Below are 5,915 nucleotides of genomic sequence, written 5' to 3'. Positions count from 1 at the left end.
TTCATATTGAATTCATTTGTTGAATCGAGTTGCAGGAACTGGTGGATGAAGTATGTGATTGAAGCTGGTGATTGGAAACTGGTTGAAGAAACTTTTGGTTGATGTTTTCTTATATCAACTCATCTCAACTCCATATTGAATTCATTTGTTGAATCGAGTTGCAGGAACTGGTGGATGAAGTATGTGATTGAAGCTGGTGATTGGAAACTAGTTGAAGAAACTTGTGGTTGATGCTATCTGGTTTGTTATATCAACTCATCTCAACTCCATATTAAATCCATTGATTGTGTGATACAGAAATCCGTGTTGCAGGAACTGGTGGATGAAGCATGTGATTGAAGCTGGTGATTGGAAACTGGTTGAAGAAACTTCTGGTTGATGTTATCTGGTTTGTTATATCAACTCATCTCAACTTCATATTGAATTCATTTGTTGAATCGAGTTGCAGGAACTGGTGGATGAAGTATGTAATTGAAGCTGGTGATTGGAAACTGGTTGAAGAAACTTTTGGTTGATGTTTTCTTATATCAACTCATCTCAACTCCATATTGAATTCATTTGTTGAATCGAGTTGCAGGAACTGGTGGATGAAGTATGTGATTGAAGCTGGTGATTGGAAACTAGTTGAAGAAACTTGTGGTTGATGCTATCTGGTTTGTTATATCAACTCATCTCAACTCCATATTGAATCCATTTGCTGTGTGATACAGAAATCCGTGTTGCAGGAACTGGTGGATGAAGCATGTGATTGAAGCTGGTGATTGGAAACTGGTTGAAGAAACTTGTGGTTGATGCTATCTGGTTTGTTAAATCAACTCTTCTCAGCTCTATATTGCATCCATTTATATCAACTCTTCTCAACTCCATATTGCATCCATTTATATCAACTCTTCTCAACTCCATATTGCATCCATTTGTTTTTTGAGACGGCAATCCATGTTGCAGGAACTGGTGGATGAAGCATGTGATTGAAGCTGGTTATTGGAAATTGGTTGAAGATACTTGTGGTTGATGTTATCTGGTTTGTTATATCGGTCCCTCTGATTGTATGCGTAATTTTTTTAAAGTTTTCAAGTTACGGTACGTTGTAATATTGCAGAAATCGTAAATCATGGGTTTGAATCGCTGCTAGTTGAAGTTAGCAATTGACTGGTTGTCGCAGGAGATGGTTGCTGAACTGCGGAACCGGTTTGGTGCATGCTCTGCACGCGGCGAAGAGGCTGTTGAGTTCTAGACAGGCTAGAGACAGCGTTCAGTGTTGCAGGAGTTCTCGACTGTGCTGCCAATTGTTGTGATGACAGTTGATTTGCAAGAGTTGTCCTCGACTACTTCCAATTGAAGTTTTGGAGCTGTTCTCGACTACGTGCAAGTTGTTGTGTTGCCTTTGGTTGTCTTTGATGGACTGTGGAGGTGTTGATGTTGACTTCGAAACTGCGTTCAGCCATGCTGCACAATATCTTGGGATCATCAGGGTAAAATGTTGGAATTCTTGGCGCCACACAGTGGATGCAATGATCCGCAGCATATATCGCAGAGGATTTAGGATTAATTTTGTCACTTTGCTCTTTTAAAAATGTTCGTGTAACCCTCCTACGGTCCTGACGTCTAGCAATCTGCAATGCACAAGGGTGTGGAAAAATCACTCACTTTAAAATTTATACTCGGGGAGTGTCTTTTCTACCAATAATTGTCTTTTGTTAGCGGTGTATTTAAAGTGTTAAATATAAGTATTATTGGTAGTAGAAGAGATGTTGTTAAATAAAAGTTTAGATGAACACAAGGCAGTATTTATTTACTGAAGTTACAATTATTGTACACTGAAGTTCCACAGTTATGCTGGCGTGGATTGCCGTCCATCTAAAAGTTTAGAGACGGGCTGCGTGGGTTGATAATAACATGGCGTCCAGTCTCCAGTGATTGGACTCCGGGTCGCCAAGTAGTTGTGAGTCTGCAGCAGGATTGCCACATGTCAATTATTATGAGGTTCCAAGACTATTGAGGACAGAGACAAAACAACTTTTGGAAAAGTGATATAAAGCCATTAAAAGTGATTTTAAACAAAAACTAGCCTGTAAACCTTATCTACAGTAACCTATTTAAACTAGGTTTTGGTTCTTCACTTTTCATGAATTTATATGACTTTTCAACACAAACCAACACCGTATTATTGCTTTTTTTAAACATAATTTCACACAGGAGGCCACGAAGAAAATATATCATCCATGGTGATGCTGCGTGGAGGCTTTTTCTAAGGAACGGAAATAAAGGAAGTTCTGGGAAGGAAAAATATATTAGGTGCGGGTAGGAATCTGGGGGTCAGTGTTATAGTGATTTATTTTTGGGGTATTATGCCGTATTACGCTACATCCGTCTTTAGCCAACGTTTCGGACATCATTACGGTGTCCATAATCGAGGCAGATGTAAGATGATGAACACTGTAACATCACACATCTGCCCTGATGATGGACAGTGTAATGCTGTCCGAAACGTTGGCTAATGAAGGAGGTAGCGCAACACAGCATAGTAACCCAAAAATTAATCAATACTTAATAATTTTGTACTCAAATATCAAATCATATTAGGGGTTCATATATGGGGACATATTTATCCATCTCTCCAACTGCGGTGCAATTCGGAAGACCTGCACAAACTTTATCATATGAACTCCAACACTAAATCACAATTATTATAGTATACAGAATTTAGGTAATAATTTAAAGGAAATTGAAATTGATATTTAACACATCATCCACTAAATATAAACACATTTTAGTTAAACTTATTTCGTCAACTAATCCAATAAAAATTACTACCTAACTTAGTTTGGATTGTTTTATTTAATTATTGTGCGACTGATACCTGTATAATTTTACATACATAAAAAAGTGATAAACTTAAGTCTCCAATTTATTTCGACAAGATCATTCGACTCCTGGGCCCCAGACAAGACAATAAAATTGATTACTGTAGTATTGTTCTAGTTTCAATATTATTTTATGTTACTGTTACATGTTTTACTAATATTGTTTTATATTCAGTTTATCAGTTTACTGTTACATCATGCTTTATTTTATTTGTAAAATTTTTGATAGCTCACTAAATCCATGTAAAATAAAATAAAATAATATTATTTCGGGTAGGCAGACAAACGAACAAAATATTTCTATCGACTTATATCTTCAATGGTATGGTAAATACAATCGTGTTTTAGAATTTAGTACAAAAAAGTAATGTTTTTATTTTTCTAATATTTTTGGCATTGCATTTTTTAGTTTTTTTAAATTTCTTGTTTGATAAATTTTAAAAGGTTACAATTTTGGTGACTTTTTCAACAATCATGCTCATACCCGTATTATGGTAGTCGTACATGATTTGTGTTAAGAATAACAAAATAAAAATTTGTAGAAGAAATAATAAAACATAAGGAAAAATGACATGTTGTATTATATAAACCATATCAGAAATAAAAAAAAAGATTAAACTGATTGATAAAAAGATATATCAAAGGAAATAGAAATAAAAATAAAAATATATCATTATTTTAAAAAATCTTCAATACAGGTTTATCGTGGTACTTATCTGGAAAAGTACCTATTTACGGTCACATTTGTATTTGGCGATATAAAAAAATAAAATACTAAATAGTAAAAACAGTGTTAGGAACTCATGCATTCTTTCAAATAGCCAATATTTGAACACGGAAAGAAAAAAGGGATATAGAATTAATTGACTTTATTTCGGTGTTCAATGCATTGTATATTTTAGGAGCGATGAACCAGAATTGTCGTTGAGCGAATGTGGTTCTAGTTTTAGGGAGCATGCATCCCGGGTTTAGAGAATTCTGTAGAGAAATTTATTTAGCACAAGCTTGCATTAGTAAATAACTGGCGATATTTATTTAATTTTTAATTGTGCACATAAAATGTTAATTTTATGAGCACAAAAATAAATATGTAAAAACCCAGTTGGTGATGATCTGGCTTGTATGTCACACAGACCATCAGGGAATAATTAATTCCCTATGAAAAAATGGATTGATTACACAATTCACTCTGCAGGAATGGTAACAAATTATAATCCAGCCACCAAATACATAAAAACAGAAGACTCACCAAAATATAGCACTCGCATTGAGTTTACAGCGATTCCTTAAATCTCCAAATTCGGCAGCGGACGGCAATCGACACAATAATATTTGGATTCGCACTATGAAATTATAATCTGTCACGACCAGCTCTCAAGAGAGTAGAATTTAGAATAATCTTGAATTAGCACATTGTAATTCCAAAAGTACTGCCACATTATTCTGACAAAAATATTTTAAGCCTTTAGTCTTAAATCGACCAAACAGGAAAAGTGGAGCCCTCTTTTGTCATAAAATATAATTCGGATGAATCCAGCTGATTAATGCATAGATGACTGTAATTCATTATCACTTTACCTGCAGAGCAAAATCTTTGCGAGAATTCCCAGAGAGGTCTATCCTATCCACTATTTTTTAATTTTAAGTTTAAAATTTTAAGTTAACAAAGATTTAGTTTACTGCTTCTCCACCAGTAGAGCGTAAAAAATTCAAATACATAAATTATGATACCTTCATTACGTTGGCTGAGATCCAGCCGTACGTATTTATTTATTGTTTTCCGTTTTGTGGATGGCTTGCTGGAATTCACTTTGAAAGGATGTTGTGCTCAAAATCATTTCTTCCAGTAGATTGGCCAAAAGGTCAAGTTTCAATTTAATCTTCTCTTTGGTATATATCTTCACAGTAGGTACAATCTCCATCTATTTATCGGCAATTTTCGATGGTTTATGAAAATTGTTGCCACCCTTGTCTTCTATAGATGTGCTATGATCTCATTTCTTTCTTTTAAAATCTCCATTGAGTAATTTAACCATTTTTAAGAAGTCCTTAGTCGTAGTATTTTATTTATAAATATTGACATAATATCGGATATTTTCTGATCTGTATTATCTTGTTAAGAATCACATCGGCGTGGGACTTGGTTTCGAGATATAGCTTTAAAATTTCCGCAACTATTTATTTATTTATTCAAAAATCAGTTTTTAAAACTCTGCACATCTCACTAGGGCATTCCTGTATCAAGATATGACCGAGGTAGTTGGTGGTAAGGTAGGCATCATCATTATTTAGGTTCTTTTCTTGTCTTCTATATATGTTACGATCCATTAATTAATTATATTGAGTAATTTTACTTTTTTTTAAAGTCCTTAGTAGTAAATTTGTCGATAGCCAAATCCTCCATTTGGTGGTCAGGTAGGCATCATCATTATTTAGGTTATTTCTTCTATGTTACGATCCATTTATTAATCTCTATTGAGTAATTTTACCGTTTTTAAGAAGTCATCGCTGTTCCACTTCAGTCTATACGCCTATTCCTCTGGTTCGCTTCCACAGGGGCGTGTGGGTACACAGTCATCATTTGCTTTGTTGTAATTACAGTTATAACTTCGGGTGGACCTTTTTTCGCATTTAAACGAAGTACTTAGTTTCATTTAATCCATTTACTCTATACATTTTTTTCTGGACATTGAGGTAAGGTATCTATTTTTATCGTTTAACTATGTGTAAGCAAGGGTGGGCTGCTTTTTAACATATCTTATCTCTGAATAAACAAAACCATGTTGAGTGGTATCGCTGGGTAAATAAAGAATACACAGTTGTCGCCCGGAAAACATCGATGATTTGCAAACTATTGATTTCCACTTGTATGATGCGGTTAGAATTTAAAAATAAATGGTCTTACTTTTTTGTTCCGGAACGGCGATCGTTGAATAATAATATACAGTAATTTTCGTCGTCCGGTCTAAGCATCATTATTTTAAGTTCTGCCTCCTCCATCTTGACTGTATCCAGCAGACTCAATCTGCAAACAAACAGAAGATTAACACA

This window comes from Hesperophylax consimilis, chromosome 19 (assembly GCF_061612785.1).
Source record: "Hesperophylax consimilis isolate HC1 chromosome 19, BYU_Hcon_1.0, whole genome shotgun sequence".
NCBI lineage: Eukaryota > Metazoa > Arthropoda > Insecta > Trichoptera > Limnephilidae > Hesperophylax > Hesperophylax consimilis.
Note: the sequence above shows the minus strand (reverse complement) of the source record.